The sequence below is a fragment of the Enhydra lutris genome, unplaced genomic scaffold (genome assembly GCF_002288905.1).
Source record: "Enhydra lutris kenyoni isolate GAN:26980312 unplaced genomic scaffold, ASM228890v2 scaffoldscaffold20, whole genome shotgun sequence".
Taxonomy (NCBI): domain Eukaryota; kingdom Metazoa; phylum Chordata; class Mammalia; order Carnivora; family Mustelidae; genus Enhydra; species Enhydra lutris.
Window position 1 is genome coordinate 13977122 of NW_019154104.1, and position 21085 is coordinate 13998206.

General features: G+C 35.7%; 1 protein-coding gene across 3 annotated transcripts in view; it reads left to right on the forward strand.

Annotated features, from left to right (window-relative positions):
- Positions 1 to 21085, forward strand: part of LOC111148569 (centrosomal protein 128) — a 395466-nt gene that overhangs the window by 343559 nt on the left and 30822 nt on the right. The window lies entirely within an intron of this gene.

A 21085-nucleotide genomic window follows, 5' to 3' on the forward strand; every position in this document is an offset into this window, starting at 1 on the left:
CCTGCTTCCTCCTCTCTCTCTGCCTACTTGTGATCTCTCTCTCTGTCAAATAAATAAAAATCTTTAAAAAAAAAATAAATAAATAAACCTTTTTGGAGTAAGAACCATGTGAATTGGAAGAATGGTAAAATAATTTATGATACCACCTTACGACAAAAGATTATTTAGTCATAAAAAGTCATATTTTTCAAAAGTAAATATTGCTATGCTGTTATACAGGGGGAGGGTGAGTAGAATACACAGGCATATGGAGAGTATGATTCAAATATTGAATATTTTGTGTTAAAAAAGACTTTCAGAAAACAAGCACACAAAATATTAAGAGTGGCTTGAGTCTAGTGGTGATTTTATTTTTTCTTTATATGTTTTTAATGAACAGGAAAAAAATAAGAAACCTTTAAACAATGTGGCAAATAAAGAATAAAATATTTATTTTGTGAGTGTGAGAAATGGAAAGATGCTAATGGAGCTCATTTTAGTCCTATGTAAGCAAGTGATTTTGACTGACAGTGTCCAGACCCTCGTAGGTAAATAATCTATTCCTTAGATTTAACTGGGCCATTTGGAAATTACACTGACCTTCTCAGTTTCAGTATGATGACATTGTAGGTGAATAAAATGTTTAGTGTTCTTCCACATATATTTTACTTACCCTTAGGAAGTGTCTTGCCAACAGGATTTGGCTTGTGAATTAAACGCTCTTTTTAAGAGTTGAACAAAAACAGAAATTTTGAATCTGAAGACTTAGGTTCAACATACAAAATGCCACTTACACAACATTCAGCAAGTCACTTGTTTCTTGATTCCCTCATCTGTAAAAATATAATAATAATAGTAATTAAACTTCGTCAGGTTGTTGTAAGAATTAAGAGACAGAATATATGTGAAAATATTTAGGGCCAGACAAATGTTAGGTTATCATTATATGATTGCTTATTATTTCTTACTTAATCATTTTAATTATGCCAATATGCCATACAAAACTGAAAATTATACAAACAGCCAAAAGCCTATAACTCTTATTAGCATTTGTTAGTCTTTTGTGTTTATATAATCTCTTAACTAAAAGTACTATGGAGTATGATCTTAAGTAATGCCTTATTCTAAGGGTTCCTTTAGGAATAAAGGTAAAAATAAAAAGTCATGAGAAAAATAAAATTGATTAAATGGATGAGGTTTTTTACAGTGGCGGTTTTCTCAAGATGGTTTTAATTTGAAATAATTATAATAAGTAAAACCATAAAAATGAAAATGCTTAGTAATAATGTTAATGCTCAAATATTATGAAGTTCTTTGACTTCATATGGCATTATAAGCAGCAGATTTAATACACTTGGTAGACTGTTCAACTGGTAAAGTGTTTTATAGTTCATAAAATCAAATATGCTGAAAGTAATCTCAGGATCATTTATTATTCTCTCACTAACTCAGCACTTAAACTGTAGGAAGTGGTGTGGTCTACATTTGGTTGGGTTGGTATTAACGTAGAAAGTGTTGAATGTAGGGTATATGTTATGGTGATACAAGTCTACAAAAGTTTGAAATTTCATTGTTTCATTAGGAGATTTGAAAGGTTCAGTAGTTACAATACATGAAAATAAGATGGTCTTTTCATCATAATGAGCATGTTGATATGGCTTGTCACTAGTGATGCAAATGTTTAGGTCATTATCATGTGTCCATGTATCCCCCTCTTCCTCAACGTTTCTCTCTTCTTCACTAGCAGATGAGCTTCTTGGATTAGAAATTACATTTTAATTTGGGATGTAAATGCATCCCAGAGCCTGTCAAAAATTCCTGCTATATATTGGACAATTCGTAAACATTTGTAAAAGGAAAGAATGAAGGTCGAACTGTCTGTATATGACCCTCACATAAACTGTTTTTATGAATATAGGTATACACAGAACCGGTTCAGTAGTTGAAGGGAAAAAAATTCCCCAGAAGCACATCAATTTATTTTTTTTCCCTAGCCTTTCTGATTTAGTATTGCACTTTACTTGATGTTTCACGAAAGCAGTTACGATTTTCATTTAAGTTTAATGTGAAATTTTTAGGAAGGAACTAACTTTCTGCCAAAATATGGCATGTTGATTCTCCAAATAAATCTAAGTGATTATCTGAAAAAAAATCTAGATTGATAGCCCCAGTTGATGGGCCATGGATGAGACATAGCAGTGGATACTTATTGGCTACTATATAAGACACTGTGTTGACACTGAAGAGGAAGAGGAAAAACTGATTAGGTTTCTCAAGGAACCTGTACTTTAATTGAGGAGAAAAGCTACTTCCATGTAAATAAATTAATGATGTAAGATAAAAACACTGTCTACACCACATGAATGAAACACAATGCGTTTTATAGGAGCTCTTATAAAGAAAAAAAAAAACTGTAAAATAAGACATCATCATGGTCTAGGTTCTAGGACAACCATGGATCTTGTAATTTGGGGGACATGATGGAGGAGATTAGATTCATCTCTGAAATGCAAAGCATCAATAGTGTCAGACGGAAAGAGCCAGAGAAGGCATCCCATGTTGGGGCTATGATCGAACTTTGAAGATAATAAGGAGCAAAAAGCGGTTGTTAAAAGAATATTTTTCCAAAAAAGTAAAACTATGAAATCATGACTCTTACACAAATATGAAATGAAGTCATGACAATGAGTTTATTTAACTCATTAATGAGAGAATTAGTAAGATGTTAAAGTTGACTTAAAGGAGCAAAGAAACATCGGTAGGCACTAGAGCACCAAAGTGAATTTAAAATAGATGTAAAACTGGCTTCTTCCAAGGTGATGGTGGAAGGAAATCAATTGAACCTCCCTCAGACAACATTTATTTGCATGTCTATGAACAAGAATCATTTGCATTACTATCAGTTACCTACAACTCAGAGGGTTAAAGTGGTAGCACTGCCTTAGAGCCAATAGGGAGTCTTAAATGGTTTTTTGGTTTTGGTTTGTCTTTAAGACTTTTGTTTATTTATTTGACTGAGGGAAAGATCACAAGTAGGCAGAGAGGCAGGCAGAAAGAGAGGGGGGAAGCAGGCTCCCCGCTGAGGAGAGAGCCCTATTCGGGGCTCCATCCCAGGACCCCCGAGACCACAACCAGAGCCAAAGGCAGAGGCCTAACCCACTGAGCCACCCAGGAACCCCCCATTAATGGTTTTTAATCAGGGCTTTTGCTGGTAAATGTGGTGTGTAGGAATCCAAATGCTGTAGTTCTGTGCAGGGGTAGAGTAAAATGGTGAAAGACTGCATGGAGGAATGGGGAAGTGCATGTTGGAAATAATCCAACTTTAGAAATGTGGTTGAAAAATTAGGGTTGGGCACTTGGTACCAAAAAGGCAGGGGTAAATGGATGCCCTTGTTTAGAGATGGGAACTAGTGAACTTAGGAAGTGGGAGGTCAAGGGTAAAGCAGAGATAGAGACAGAACAATAAGAGTCATTTGAGGAAGTTTAAAAGGAACGTAAGACAGCTCAGCTTGGAGATATGTCAACTCTCAAATCTATCTTTAGTTTCATTTCCATTAATACCATGATATTTGCATACCTTCATATTAGAGTTAGGCCTGACTTCAGTTGACAAAGAAATCCAAAAGTAATAGTGGGTTAAGCAAGATAGAAATTAATTTCTCTCTTGTGTAACAATCCAAATATATGGTGTCTGTGGCAGATACAGTGTCAGAAACCCAGGCTGCTTCTGTCTTTTTGCTCCACTGTCCTCAAAATACTCCTTCCCGTTCCTGATCCAAGATGCCTGTACCACCTCCAGCCCTTATATTTGCATTGTAACAAGAAGGGAGAGCACTTAAATTTCCTTTAGTAGAAACTAGAATTTGCACATATTATTTCTGTCCATTTCCATGGGCCAGAATTCAGTGACATGATTATAATTCTGGGATTCAAAAAGAGAACCAGATAAGCCATAGACTTTTGGAAGTTTCAAAGTAAACGTCCAAACAACTCAAGTTTAGGAAATAAATTATAGTAGAAATTATGAAATAAATAGAATTGAATAACAGCAACACTGTGTTATAAAATGTGAATGATACAGCAAAAATAGTGTTTATGGGAAACTTACTGGCATATATGCTTATATTAGAAAAGAAAGATAAAAAGTAATGAACTTATCACACAACATAAGAAATTAAAAGCATAGTATAAACACCTTAAGAACAAAAGAAAGGAAAAAATAGAGGAAAGAGTATAATGAATAGAAAACAAGCATGCAGCATGCAGGGCCAATAAAGTAAAGCTGGTTGTTTAAAAAGAATAAAAATCAATATCCAGCATGGCTGATGAAGAAAAAAAGAAGATACAAATGAATCACAGAAGAATGAAAAAGTAGATAGAACTATAGCTATTTGAGAATTTAACCACATACAAGGGTATTATGAATGATTTTGTAATTATACATTTGCAAATTAGGAGAAATAGCTAAATTCCTAGAAAAATATAATTTTCCAGAACTAAGAAGAAATAACATACTATAAGTAAATTTTTTAAAATCACAAAAAGTTTCATCAACGATTTTTAGTCAATTACAGTTTTCTCCAGAAAGGGCCACCAAGCCCAAATAAATTTTATAGATAACTTCTACCAAATGTTACGGGAACAGATGATTTTAATTTTATAAAAACTCTTACAGAAACTAGAAGAGGAGGGAACATGCCAAACTCATTATGAGTTGGCATAACCTTCGAGACAAAACCAGGCATAGAAAGTATAAATAAGGGAAATTAAGGGACTTTTCATGCATTAACATGGATGCAAAAATATTATACACAAAATATTAGCAAAATAAATCCAGGAATGTATTAAAAGGATAATTCATCATGAACAAGCTGCGTTTATTCCAGGAATTCAGAGTTGGTTTAATATTAGAAAATCAATCAATGTAATTTACCATGTGACAGATTAAGGAGAAATAAATTTAATAAGGTCATCTCAGTAGATGAAAAAGAATCATTTATTCCCATGATATCATTATCATCATCAAAAACCTTTTAACAAACTAAGAATAGAAGGGAATTAACTTACTAAGTCATGTGAAAAAACCCAATAGCAAACATTACCTTAGCGTTTTGAAAGTCCTCCTTTGAGACCAGGAACAAGGAAAGGATGCCCCATTCCACAGCTTCTGTTAGATACTGTGCATGCAGTCCTGGCCAGAGCAGTGAAACTAATGTTACTTTCTAAATAGTGTTACTGTCTATATAGAAAGCCCTAGGAATTCACAGTTAAATTAAGAAAAAGAGATTAGTAAATTTAGTCTACAAAAGCCAGTTTGCAAAAGTCCGTTTTCCTTCTAACTCCAGCAACAAGTACAGAGAAAATGTAAAGTATACCAGTACAAAAGTAACAAAAAAATACAAAATACATGGGCGGTGGGGGGATCTAACAAACAGCGATAAAAATACAAGTTCGTCATAGAGAGGACCCTCAAGACTAGTCAAGACACTTCTGAAGATGAACAAGTTGGAGCTGGTTTTCCTACTATGTATCAAACCTTATTAAAGCTTATTAAAGCTGTGAAAATTAAGATAGTGTAGTCTTGGCACAAGAATATAAAAATAGGCCAATGTAATCAAATAGACTACCCCAAAACAGAAATACTTTGCATGGAAACTTGATGTCTCTGATACAGCTGGCATCACCTATTGAGGGAATAAGGAGGGACTTTTCAATAGGCAGTATTTAAAAACAAAAAAATAAAATTGAACCCCTATCAGATGCAAAAATGGATGAAAGCCTCAAGGTGAATGGCAAACCATAAAACTTGAAAACAAAGTGTAGTTAAATATCCTCATGATCTTAGGATTTTGAAGGATTTCTGGGAGAAAAAAGACACTGAAAACATAGATCCAAAAGGATGCAAGTGATGTGACCACTTTAAAGTTGAGAGCTTCTGTAAGTCAGAAGACAACATAAAAAGGGTATAAAGAAAAGCACACCTAGGCTATATTGGTGGCAAAATATATAGCTAAGTAGCGCTTTGTATCCACATCAGTTTGTATCCAGATCTTATTGCCAACAATCAATTAGAAAAAGATAAACAACCCAATTCCCCTCCTCCAAAAGAAAGAAAGAAAGAGGGTAAAAGACATGAGCAAGCACTTAAGTTGAAAAAGAAATATGTGCACATATTCACGTTCATTAGTAAACAGGGAAATGCTAATTAAAACCATGAAGAATTTTCATTTTCTTCAAAATTCTTCATATTTTATGTACTTTTTTGTACCTGTGACATGTTCTTCCAAAAAAAAGAAGGAATGGGAACATGGTAGCAGAACTTCTTCCCCCCCCCCCCTAATTTTATGATGAAATGATTAATGCTATCCCTGAGGGTAATGTTCAAAGATAGCTGGTGAGTTAGAGTCTTCAGACTGGAGTAGTACACCCCCTAGGAGTATGCAAAGATTTTCCAAAGGTCTTCAGACTCAAATAGCTTTAAGAGAACTGATCTTTATATCCTCAGCTTCTACAGGCACTTCCAGCAGAGTCCTTGAAGTGTCTTTGAGTGATGAGGCCATCTCTCTTTTCCTGTTCAACCTCCTCCCACTTTATGAGAGAGAGGCCTACCTTCCACCCATCCTGGATTACATCATGGCAGATTCCTCCAGACACTTCAAGTTGCCAAACGAGGGGCACTTTCTGATTTTGATGCTTTCATATCCTCTTTAATCAAGTCATTAATGTAAGCCTCCTTGTCCTGTTAGTCATACATATATGTTTGATAAGACAAAGAGTTTTATTAGCTAGATGAGGTATTCAGAAGGGGGTGTTCTGAAATCAACATATATTGTGGATTGATGATGGGGGGGAGGATGACAATTTTATTTGGTGACCTCACCTCTTTTTACCACCCTACTATGATCAGAGAACGTATAGCTCTAGAAAACAAAACTGAGTCTTGGAAAGAAATCATTGAAAGTGTCTTATTTCATCCAGGTGACAAACTTTGGCCTGGCTCCATGCCTTATTTATTTATCTGTTTTAGGATTATAATTCAAAAGGCCATTTTCACGGGGCACGTGAAGTCAGACTTACTTTTTCCTGCCAGAAAGTAAGCCTGATTTAGCTGATTGGTTTGACAATAAGGACTAGCTTTGCCAATCTGCAGGTCTAAGGTTTTAGTGAAAATTTATTTAATGCTAATATAAAATAAAAGTATTAAAATTTATACTGATAGAATGGTATTAACATTAATAAGATTTTAACTTTTCTCAATACTTTTTGCATATGTAGAACTTATTGAAATGCCTCTAAGTGAAGGAAGAACTGTTGTAGTCATTTGACAAGTCTTGGTAAATAAAACCTCTTTCATATACCTTCCAAAACAGAAAGTGAGTGCTTTAATAACTTTGTTACAGTCCTTTGGCAAGTCAAGTGGTTTCTAATTTTTTGCTTTCAACAAAATTGAAAGAGGACCTAATCGAGCTGATAGATCATTAAAATTAATTTTTGATGACAGATCACTATGTAATCTTTGCCATAAAACTAGGAAGGCATTCAAGAAACTGAGTGACATTGTTATAACCAAACTACTTTCATTGTCATGTACTTTTTTATGTGAACAAGATTTCTCGGTGATTAAATCTATAGAAACAAAAAAAAAAATAGAACTAGAAATGAAATGGAACACTGTCTCACTCAAACAAAAGCTAGTACTTTCCCATGGATGCACGAGCTAATTAAGTACAGGAGATGAGAAAGCAGTATCCATCCCATTAAGGGATGTATTTTTAGAAGTTTTGGGTCTTTATACAGTTTACATTTAATAATTTTTCTCAAAAAATTTAGTAGACCTGGGGCACCTGGGTGGCTCAATGGGTTAAGCCTCTGCCTTCGGCTCAGGTCATGATCTCAGGGTCCTGGGATCGAGCCCCGCTCTGGCTCTCTGCACAGTGGGGAGCCTGCTTTCCCCTCTCTCTCTGCCTGTCTACTTCTCTGCCTACTTGTGTTCTCTCACTCTGTCAGATAAATAAAATCTAAACCCCCCCCCAAAAAAACAAAAATCAGTTTTTCTCTCTGCATATATACATTTTTCTTACAGAGAAGATGAAGTATGATAAGATAACCAATAAAAAGACTTCCAAGAATAAATATTTTTTTAATATTAGGATAAAAGTGTGTTGGGGAAAATAGATGGTAAATAAATTCAAAGGACAAGGGAACAATATAAAATTTCTGTCTTAAGGAGGATCTTATTTAGTTATTTTGTCAGTGGACAAATGGTAGTAACAAATGACTGAAGTACTTAAAGTTTGCTGGGTATGTTTATATGAGTAATACAAGAGTTTTATCTGAAAATGTCAGTATTTACAACATTCCAGAAATTTCATCCTTTGCAACTACCTAAATCTATGACGAAAATGTTTAAAAAACTTAAAATGCGTGTGGGGAGGGTGAAAGGGAAGGGAGATATATAGTTTAAAAAATTATCTTAAGGGAATATCCACCCCAAATTTTGAAAATCATTGACTTGGAACAAATGTATAATCACATAGCTGTAATTCATCAATATTTAATCATCTTCTCAAATCCAAGTGACCTAAAACAATCTAGTCTCCCTTGTTTTCAATGTGTACTCAAAGAGATAGTATAACATATAGGATAAGTCCTAACCTGTAACAATATGGAGAAATATATACATAAATGTACATATATTGAGAAAAATTACAAAACACTGAAATGCTTAGAAATATGGCTTTTATTTAAAAGAAAAAAAGGTTCTTGGAGCCTTCGGCATACCTCTAAAGGTTTCATTCAGCTAATATTAGTGGTAATAGATTTGAACTGTGCCCACCGGTAGATCTTCAAGATCTCAGTGTCCAAGAGTACAGGAGAATGCCAATGAGTCTCTGTGGAAATTACCAAGTAACACTATATACTCTTCTCTCACGTGTCTGCCATTACAGTAGACAATTGCTGTTGGAGTTTTTATTTTTAATTCTCTCCTTCCCACCCTGGAGCCAGCACTAGTCATGCTTCATCTTACTACACGTGTGATCCACTCTTTAGACGCATAAGTTGTTGAGGAAGGATCATTACTCCTTGTTAGAGCAGCAGATTCTGCTTTACGGCACTTAGGAGTATATGGTGCCAATAGAGTTAACGTAGTCACTGAAGTGTCCTGGTTAAGCTCAGGAAATAACTGACTTGAGAATGTAAATCTGGCCAAATAACTGTTAATTATTTGCAGTGGTTCTTCTGAGTATTTGTAAGAATCTTAAAACTAAGGAAAACTTGCCTTTATCTCTTTTAAAACCAGAACTTGCTGTTTCAAAACCAAAGATCAAGCTAGGTTCATTTTTGGTTTTGCCAAGGCTATGAGCCTCTCATTGAAGTTGCCTGAAAGGTTCAGTCAAATTGGCTTGACACCAAATAAAACGCAGTGTGCTCTGTACAGTTTTGACCCAGAATCAGGTGAATCTCAGCAGTTTTGGCTGAGCTACATTGTAAAATTTTGGATTTGTTCGAACTTGACACTTCCTGGGAACCCATTCAAACTGAAACCGGAAAAAGTTTTTGCACAAACCCTGTCCTAGCCCGTTCTGCCAAGTTTCCCACTGCTCTAATGTTAGTCTACCTTCTGTATATTCGCATTGAGGGCAAACGGAAATATCCTCATGAATCTCTCATGAGGGATCTTGGTGGAAACAATCTAGACATTCTCCTTTCGCCACCTTGTCCCAAAATACAGAGCCTGTTTTCTGCATTCGTCAGTATTAAAGTATGTATGTTTTCCAATAATGGGGTCTTCTTCAAAGGGTTAAAGTTCTAAAACATGACTGTATTTAAGGTCAAGTGAAGAAAATGCTACTCAGGCAAATAGGCTGTGTGTTCAGGGTTGCTTCCTTATGGCAGAAGGTGATGACCAATTTAAAAATGTAAGACTTCCTTCAGCCTGCAAAAAATGGTTTGTTACAGCCCTGTCAAATTTCTCATAAACACGGTCACATAGGGAAAGTGTCACCGAGAAATTACATAATGAATACAGCTTCACTGGCAGATGAATTTAATATTATCGAATTGCTCAGTGTTTGGAGGTCAGACTGACAGCTTCATATTTGATGCTGATAAGTAGTCACACCGCCCGCCTAACTGCTTTGCTAGACGGTGTGTTTCACAGCCCTGCTCTAAATGCTGTCAAGAAGAGGGCATTCTCTCCCTAAGAAGCTCTTGCTTTATATTGTGAAGATCATATGAGTGTATATTCCAAAACACAATGGAAGGGTCTTTCTGAAAAATATAATACATAGAAGAAATGCTTTCTGTTTACCCTCAGAGAACATATATGTGTGAAATCTCAGAGTTATAGTGTATGAAGTCTTTTTTAACTACAACTTTTAACTTTTTTAACTTTAACTTAACTATAAAACAAAATGTTGGTATTGTACCCTTAATAATATGGTTGGTGGGAGTCATAGGTATTACATTTTTGAAGTGGCCTTTAAATAGAAAGCTGTTTGGGAGATTTTCATTTTGTGCATCTAGTTTTAACCAATTACAAGTTTCAGCTGAAAATTATTACATGCCTAGTTTAGGTGATGATGATAAGGTAAAAATAGTATCTGGTTCAGAGTCAGAAAAGCTAGGTTCTGATCATATCACTCTTCTTGGCCAGGCACACAATCCTGGACAAGTTGTTTAAGCTCTCTAAATTTCAGTTTTCTTATTTTTTTTAATGATTGGGCTGGGCTAGGTGATATCTGAAAGGTCCCTTCCCTAATAGGCTCTGGTCTAGTCTAGAAGGAATTAAAAATTCTGGTCTTCAGAATTTCTGACTTACCAATAGTTGCTATCAAACAGTGTACTTAATTTAATCATATAATATTCTATAATAGGTACTTGTTGAATCTCTACCATTGTTACATCCCTCGGGGTATAGCAGATTAGGTCCCTGCTGCCATGAGTCGCATATTTTAAATAACATAGCAACTGGAAGGGATCTTAGAGATCCTTTTCAAAATCCTTCACCCTACAGATGAGAAGTGTGGAGGCCAAAGGAGTTAATGCATTGCCACATATGGCAAAACTAGAGCTAGAATTTAAGTGTTCTGATTAGTGACACAATGTTCTTTCCATTCCACATACTCCTCTTGTGACTGGTAAGAGCAATGAAGACATGAGTAAGGAACACTTGACAAGGGTCTGGTGAATGTGCGAAGTGAAGAGGAAGGAAATCCACAGCCAGATCCTATATTTACCTTGAGCAGGGCCAGAAGTGGACTTATAAATAGGACACTGACATTCATGGACCATAGCAAGGGTTGTCAGAATATGCCCTCAACATATTGGTCAATGAAGTTTTTTAAAGCAACTTTGAACTAATTTTCTGCTTTTTGACTTTTGTAGGAAAAAGTTGGTGTATTATTAGTTCTGTCTTGAACTTGCTCAGTGATACTAAATGCCTCCGTTGATCTGTTTTACTTTAGGCATCTGCATACCAACTCTAATTCTACTTACGCAAGTGTTTATAAAGTTTGTTTAGGACTTTTAATAAACTTTGATCTCAGATGAAAGGCTGGAGAGAGCATAAATTATCACTATTAGCACTATTAATATAAATATCCAAAGTGGTCTTATGTTAATTATTGAACATTAGTGAATGATTTCAACCTATCATTGCCCCCAATTACATTATATTTGAACATCAAACACTAAAAGGCCAAACCATCAAAATAGCCCTTCCCTCATTATTCTCTTTAGGCTCTGTTCCTAATTATTTTTCATAGCTGGTGTTTCATAAGTGGTTTTCTGGAGCTTTTTCAGTGTTTTTCACTATCATCTCCCTCCCTACCTATCCATAATAAAGGCCAGTGAAACATATCCTTGACTTTCTGTTTCATTGTCATCAGACTTTCACCAGATTCTCTACAGCACATTAAGTATAGACTCACGGACAAAAGATCTAGAGTCTCTGAAGGACTCCATTTACATTTTTTTTCAGAGAACTTCCCGTCTTCATCATTTGCATTTCTCTATCATTTCTAACTCAGAACTTGTTTTGCTCTCTAATACCTCAAAGCTCCTCATTAGACATCCATTTAGTCTTGGAGAAGAGTGTATTTGTTTGCAGTTGAGTGAGAGGGAAAGATAAAAGCTAAGTGACCTCCAAATTTCTCATTAGGATTTGGTGGACCGAGAGTTAGATCTAGTTGTGAACCCTGATTCTTTGACAATGGCAACTCCCTGAACTTCTCTGAGCTTAATTTTTCTGTTTTCTACAAAATGAGCACAGCACTTATCCTGCTTGTCTCATAGTTTTGTGGAGAAGAGCAAATGAGATAATGGATTTTTCTGATTTTTTTTTTTAATTTTTAAAAATACTCCTCCCTTAGGTGTGCGTTACCTTTACCAGTCAAAGAAGCAGTATATGGATTAGAAAGGTTGAGCTCTTTAATCAGGACATTTGAATTTTGATCTGAGTTTCACCGTACAGGTTATGTGTCTAGACATGTGTTATATGAAGTTTACCTCCAAAATTTAATTCGCTTGTTTCAAATGTTGGCTCTGAGACATACAGATTTACGGATCTACTAATAATCCTAATAACTTTAGTTCAGCCCCCAGATTTGGTTGACCTGCGGTAAGACCCTCTTTTTAAAAGCCCCCCCAACCAGATGATTCTAATGTGCATTTATGATTGAGAATCACTGATTTTGGCCATCGTCAGTATCCCCTTTAAGAATATACCTGATGAGACAAACCATAAGTGACTCTTAATCTCACAAAACAAACTGAGGGTTGATGGAGGGAGGGGGCTTGGGAGAGAGGGGGTGGGGTTATAGACATTGGGGAGGGTATGTGCTATGGTGAATGCTGTGAAGTGTGTAAACCTGGCGATTCACAGACCTGTACCCTGGGGATAAAAATATATGTTTATAAAAAATAAAAAAATAAAAAAATAAAAGAATATGCCTGATGGTACATTGTCTAGGGCCCAGTACTACTCTGCCTTCATGTCTATTGGATTTAGTCCTATTCATTTCCACTGAATTAATTTCATGCCTTTTTGACTGTTAGTATTATGTATTCTGTCTCTAGTATTTCTTCTTTCTAATCTACCAAAACAGTTATAAGATTCTTTCTCAGACACTGTCTTACTTAATTTTTCAAGCATCTTACTAAAATTTATATTTGCCAGACCTAACTTCAAGGGCAAATTTATCTATTCGTGAATTTGCCAAATGACTTACTCTCTGATTTTAACAAATTTTAACAAACCAGGCAGTTTACAAAAACAATACTTTTGGAAACTGTACAAACAGTTACAAAACAAGTAAGTTGTTTTGTACATCAGTATGTTGGGGAAAATGGCTGTTTAATCAAGTTGCTTTTGGCATAGTGACTAAGGTTGTATCGGTTACCTGCCTTCCTCATTTCTTCTTCTTTCTCCTCGTAATACCTTTGTGTCAGTCCCCTTGGTAGCATCATACTCATTACCTTTAAGCCACTTCTCCATTCAACATCTGCTCCATGTGCCGAACTGAGTGGAAAGCAAGCCTTCTCACAAAGCAGCGCTATACACGTGCTTCATGAATTGTCAGACTTCCTATCAGTACCCCCCTCCCCATCTCCACAGCAGTTTAGGAAGACTAAAGGAAGAGAAATTTGGCACTAAATGGATAAAGGGTATTCTGAGAGGTGATGATAAAAAGTAGAGAGCTTTAAAATGGTGATTTAACCTTCACTATACCAATTGGACCCAGTCTTGTCTTTCCATTCCTTTTGGTAAGGATTGATTTTTTTGTCATTGTTTTTACTGTTACTCTTTTTAAAATAATCTTCCAAAGAATAAAGAGAAATTTTCCTCACTTTTAACAGAGAAAAAACTGATTCTGTCCTGTAGATACCACATGGGTCTGTTGTACCATGTTGTAAATCTAAGATACATAATGGATCTTGGTGAGCTTATTTTCTTGAAATGTTTTCCTGTTTCACCATCCTAGGAATTATTTTATTGTTATTCATCAGTTATTCCCAACTATGCTAGGAAAAACTAAAATAGTATGAAAGTGGAGGAATAATGGAATCATACAGGATTTGCAATAAGTAGAACTAAATCCTTACTACTATATAATGTTTCAGTTTTCTTACTGTGTTGTCCAAAGTCTATCAAGAAATGAAAAGATTTTACCCTACCTACACTTTACCATGTTATCCTGACACACTTTGATGGATACTGTAAGAGGACACAAGACAAAAGACTTTATTACTCATGGCACAGCAGGCCCCATGACCTACATATATGTTTGCATCTTTCTGTTGCTTCTCAAGTCCCATAGGGGCAATGGGCATGGGTCTAGGTGGTTGTTGCACATGGAGTGAATTTGTGTTATAGCTGAGGAACCCTGAGGTTATGCCACCCCCAGTCTTATAAAGAGAGCGACAAGAAATCTCACGCAACCTTTGTACCAGAGGGAGACACTATCTCTGTTTGCTATACAAACATCCTTGTAAAGCTATTCTAGGAATACAGCTACCCAAGACCCGTAGCAGCGTCATGGAGAAGTACCTCCTAAGTGTTCTATTACTTTTAAAGAAGAAGCTTTGTAGTGTTTTTCATTATTATTATTACTTTTATTGAATGGAGGTTGAGAATTCAGAATTTCTCATTTTCTCGCATAATGACAAAGAGAAGGAAACTGACAGAGGAAGACATTTCACAGTTATTAGATGAATCAGAAGATGAATATAAAGAGACAGACAGCAGCACTCTAGAAACTAATGAAGATGGTGAAATTGATTATATAAGCAAAAAGTCAGATTATGAGTCTTCAAATAATAATATACTAGATGAATTTTGCAAACTGAAGAATTGATAAATGAACAATATATTTCTAAGGGCAAAAAGGAAATAGGGTAGTCTCATCTAGTTAGTTATTCAACAAGAAGGACTTTATTATGCAGTATTTTGCAATAAGAACCTGAACCACCCCATTTTGCTGAAAGAATATATTCAGTATTCTTTCAACTTATGTTTGTTCACCAAAATTTACTTTATATGGTTCATAAGTGGGCAAACCTTGAAAACAAGTTATATAAAGATGTGATTAGAAGGAGAAGATGATACAAAAAAGAAAACTTTTGATGGACTTACCATACTAATTGATGCTTAAAAATCTAAAAAATGAAAAATTTACAATTACATAGTGAAAAGATAGTTTCATCAATTTAAGACAGTTAAGAGCTAATGTATTTTTGGAAGTATTGTGTTTTGAAGATGCAAATGCAAGAATAATGAGCCAGAAGTAATGGTAAACTTAGACTCATTAGAAATATATTTGAAATATGAAATCAATACTTATAAGATGGGTATTTTCCAGGCTTATGATTGATAGTTCATCAGAAGTCAGTTGCATTCATACCTTAAAACTAGAAAATATATAATATACTTAAATTCTTACTAAAATTTCTAATAAAGTTTTCTTTACTGTCATTCTCTAAATTATTTATCATATAACCAAAAGATTTTTTTTTAAACTTCACCCATTGGACCAGGGTAAATGGCAATGACTAAGTTTTCTAATACACTAAAGATTAAGCAGAAGTACGTTGTTCTATTCCAGGATCGATCTGGGAGTAAAGTGCCATTTTGTATTCCTTTATTTTTGTTTGTTTGTTTTTTTGTTTGTTTTTGTTACAAATGAATCTTCTGTGGTTCCCACAGTGTGCAAATTGCAGCTGAATTTAAATATTACAGTAAATTTGATCCACTTGATTCATTATCAATAGGTATCCTGTTTGCATCTCCAGAAAGTTCCTTTAAATCAGTGGATTCCCTCTAAGTTTGAGAGAGAGAGAGAACATATTTATATTTAAAGTAGTGTTCCGCATGATTTTGTGATAAGTATCGTGGCTGCACCTTTTTAGAAATATAGAACAAAGGTCTCCCTTTGGCCTCCAACCAAAGTTCATGATTTGGCCTCCAACCAAAGTAATGGCAATATAAAGCAATATAAAGTACTTCAGATTTGGTCTTTCTGACTGGTACTTCTCAAGGGTATCCTGTCCTAGTATATCCCATGAAAATGTAGATAGAGCAAGAATCCTCAAAGAAAAAGTTGAGTACTTTTCTCACATAATATGGTTTATTGTTGCAACTTTACTATTTCTTTTAGAGTATATCCCAGAACTCCTGGCACACCCATTTTCACACAAGAGCATATGAGATCATTCCCAAATTGAATATAAATTATCTTTTACATTAGCGTATTTTAAAAATATCATTGCATGTGTATAGTTACCGGATGGCTGAGAAGCAACTGTAGTACCAACTTCAATAAGTATTTATCGAGTAGCTATTATGTATTAACACCATAGATCCAAAGAATACCAAGGTTTCATCACTATACTTAAAATTTCCCAGTTTAATGGTGAAAAAAGTCAGTTAATGAAACATTACAGTGCAATCAACATACATATTTCTCTCTATTGCCCTTATAACTTACTTTCATTCAGGAACCAAAAGAATATGATTGACCTCAATCTGGGCAGCTTTAGCAGAATGAAGTCTGATGTAGTGATGTTTGTTGTATAGTTTGATCTGCACATAGGAAGTGCTTAATAATTCTTGTTGCATAAAGGGAAGACTGACTGATGTTTCACCTAGTTTCTGTGTAGTAAATGCTGCGAATTCCTGTGTAATTCCCAGAGTCTTGCATGTCCTCTAGAGTTTTCATAACATCCTTTAAATGTCCAAAATCGTGTGGTTTTGGCCACTTCTGATTTTTAGCTTTTTAAAATGTATCCAGTAGAAGCTGCAGAACTTGTTCCTTTTAGTTGAGTATATTAAAATGAAGTGGGGGGAGGGAGTCTAAGTTCAAAATTTCAAATTGTTTTGGCAGGACCAACTCCTTTTCATACTAACCACGAGGCCACAAAGCTTCATTGTTGTCCAGTTAAATGAATGCATGGCTTTCATTTGGAAAAAGGAAAAAAAAAACTTTCTAGCAATTTAAGTTTCAGGAAAACAATTGGTTATGGCAAACGTCAGATGAATTTGCTCACCAAATCATATCGTCAGCTGATTTATGCCCACTGGCTTTCGTAGTCCATCTTTCTCAGCCAATGGCAGAAAATTTAGAAACGGACTGGCTTTAGTTAAAAATATATACTTTTGTTCACATATAGTCCATCAGTGCCCTCTTCCCCTCTGTTTACCATTCATGACATAGCTTAACAGAGCATCTCAATTACTTAAAGCTCACCTTCAACATTAGTTATTTAGGTAAGCTATCTGCCAAAATGTATTGCTCTAATGTCATTATTGCTACTTTTAACTAAGTATGGCCTGCCAGTTGGGATTCCTTAAGAGATAGTTCAGTTGAATTTTCAATGGTTTTAAAATATTCTACATAGTCTCTGCTTCTGTCTGCTTTGGCAGCCGTTGGCCAGGGGAATGCTTTGTACAAGATCCAAAAGAGTGTTTCTAAGTGTTCAAAAAAGGATTAATTATGAAAGCAAACTTTAAAAGTATAGGCAGGGTTGATCTCCGTTATTTTTGAATTAAGTCTCAAAGCCACCATGATAAAAATAAAATACCTTGCCTGATTTCTATTTAGATCTGATCTGCCTGTCACCAGAAACTCATCCATATAGGGGATTAACTGTTCACATGCTCTTTCAAAATCCAAGTGCTGTGTGTGGAGTAATGGAAAATGATTAATTTGTTTTGTCATTCTCTTTGAGAACACAAGACATCTCTTAAAAAGAAAATAACCCTTTATTTTGAGAACAGAGAAGATTAATTATATTCACCTCACCAAGGTGCTTTTAAGTAAATTAGCCTGGACCCTACCTCAACCAGAACAATTATCATTCCTTATCAGTGTTCCATGTCAGGATCCTCTGTTCCATGTTAAATACAGAAGAGACAACCGTGATTGCCTGCATTAGCATGTCTGGAGGCCTTGGGACGAGGGCTTTGCAATATTCAGGGAAATGATTAGCATTTCTCTGTATCTGTGTCAGTGTCCCCGTCACGGCCTGTGTGGCTAAGCCCCTGCCAGTTCATCCACAGGAAGAGGGTGCTCTCCACATCACAGGTTTCCTGCTTCAGCTTCTTAGGTCCACAAGAGGATCTTATTCCTCATCATTCTTTCTCTAACTCTTGTCTATACCTTTTAACTCGACTTTAAAGTCCCTCATTTTTTTCCGGTTCTGTTTTTTGTTGTTATTTCTTTACTTTTGAGTCTGTTTGGAAACATTCTCTATGCCTCAAAAACAGTTGCTTTTTAAATTCTACCTTTAAAAATAATCTGTAGTGTATTCTCATTACACGACATTTCTGAGTTCTGATTGTGCCTTTATTGATCTTTGTGTTGAGGCTTTTTTTTTCTTCCCCTAAAACTAAGATCTATTGTGTGTGATGCTAAGTACATAGTACTAGAAATATAGGGAAAAATACAGTCCTGCCTTTAAGGCATTTGCTGTCTACTTAAAGAGACAAGCACACAGTTAGGAAGTATTAGACACAGGACATGAGACATGTGTGCACAGGAACCACTGAGAATGGACACCTAACCCAGACTTTAGGGGAGCTTTTCACAGAATAGACTAGGATCTCCACTGTAACAATAGCTAGTGCTTACTGAGTGCTTACTAGTGTCCCTCCCTGCTCTAAGTACTTTACATCCGCCAAGATATTTGGTCCTTACAATACTTCTACACTATGAGTATTACTATCATTCCTTTTATAAATGATGATACTGAGTCCCAGGGCTGAGGGATCTGAGAACTTCCCTAGACACATAAAGCTAGCAGGTGACTAAAGCAGGATTTCAGGTCAGGCGGACCAGCTCAAGAGCCCATGCTTTTAACTGCCATCTTAGAGAAGGTAGCGACCAAGCCAAGTCTTGTAGAAGGAGAATCCGTGAACTGGTTTAAGCAGTGTGTGGAGAACATTCAGACGGATGGACTTCATGTGCAAAGTCATGATTGCACAGAAGGTTTTCAGACAAAAGCAAAAGTATGGAGTAACATTCATGATAATAGAACTGGAAGCTGATTAGCAGTATTTAGATGAATATGGGTGTGTACACACACACACACACACATACACACACACACACATGTGCGCGGGCCAGTTAAAAAGTGGGAAAAAAAATGAAAAGCAATTCTTTGCCTGCTTTTGGAAGTATCTGTTCTAAAAACACAAAATGGTAAATATCTGGAGTTTTTTGATGGAGCAAACACCCAAGAAGATCAAGATGTCTTTCTTCCTGTTTTTCTTATGTAATCATTAGCTTTGCTTTCTGCTATAAAGGAGTGAAGGTTTTTCCACTCCACAGGTGTTCTTGGGTATGTATTAACTCCTAAAATCCCATACGTGATTTTCTCCTTATTTTACTTTTTCTTTTTGAAACTATTTTTTACATTATTTCCAACCTTTTAAGCTTAAAAATCAGACCCCCAACCTACTGTGGAAAAGAAGTTAAAGTCACAGTGACTGCAGCTACAGCCAGAAGGTCTCCTAGAGACTTTTAGATCCAATTTTCCCCTTTTCCTGATAGGGAAACTGAAGCCCATGGGTTAAGTGATTTTTCCAGTTCATGCAACTGGTTATGGCAAAGCTGAGATAGAACTTTGTATCTTCTGATTTCTAATCAGTGATTTTTTTTTTCACTATATCTTGCTACCTCACCTCAGACAGAAGACTACCACAATAAGAATGTTATCTGATTAATCTAAATAATCCAACACTATTAGAGAATCTATTTTATGGACATTTAGGACAGTTCCAAGTGCTTACAGTCACAAAGTATGTTTTTGGATAAATCAAGGGCTTTTGATATGACACACTAGTCACTTTCTAGGGATACGGTACATTCTGTCAGTAAATTTCTCATGGAGTGCCAAACGGAAGATTCCCGTGAGGTGCGTCTCAGAGTTTTTGCTGCTCTGCAGGACTCTAACCTGGGAATGAGATGCCTGTCTCAACTTCTCACAGTCCCCCCAGACCAGGAGTGCTCCTGCGTCAGGGTGAAGGACTAGTGAACCGAAAACAACATCAAAGGATTTACTTTAGGCTGTAAATAAGAGCATATCCCTCCTCTGCTCAAGGTCCTCAGAAGACCTTCGATCTCACTTGGAATTAAATATAAAAAACTTTACTGTGGCCAAAAAGCCCTTCTTAAGATCTTGTCCCAGAGGCATCTTTGGCCTCATCTTGTTGGGAGCTCCCTCAGCTCACTCTAGAAGAGTGTCCAATATCGAGGAGGCATTCACTAAATGTTTGCAGATTGAATAAATGAATGAGAACCTTTCCATCATTGAGTAAGACCCATTCATTCATTCATTCATTCATTCAGAAAATAGTTATTGAGTACCACCTTTATGGAAGTACTGGGTGGAGTGCTAGGGGCATGGTGGCGAGTAAAGACAAATATGTCCTACCCTTCTGATGCTTATTTCCCAGAGTCAACATGATCATTAATCAGGTAATCACACAAATAAATGTGATTTATTTCTGGTAAGTGTTGCAGAGGGAAGGCTCAGGGTGCAGTGGAGAGCTTGTTTGATGGGTTCAGTAAAGGTGGGAGAGAGCATTCCCTAAGCAAGTGATAAAGGATAATAAAATTTAACCATTTTACTTAAGATTTACTTAAGATTCATTGAACATAAATTTTGTACTTAAAAATTAAAAATCCAAGTGGAGCTAATGGTATGCATGATAAAGTCTATAGGGGAAAGTGTACTGATGTATATAATTTACTTTGTAAGGCATCCAAAAAATAAGTTGGGTTAGTGGATACGCATAGGGATAGATAGATGGGTTAATATGTGTTAAAGCAAATATAATGAAATGTTAATAATAGAATCTAGATGATAAGTGTATGGGTGATCTTTGTAAATTTCTTTCAGATTTCCAGTATGCTTGAAAGTGCTCGTAGTATTGGGGGGAAAAGTTTTAACCAGATCAGGAAACAGGAGGGAACATTCTCCACTGAGGGCACAGTATGTATAAAAGTATTTATAGTGCCATTACACTCCTATTACTTTTGTGTTTTGGATGATATCTACAGAACAGCAAAAGTATTTCTAAATATTGGATATAGTTTTAATTAAG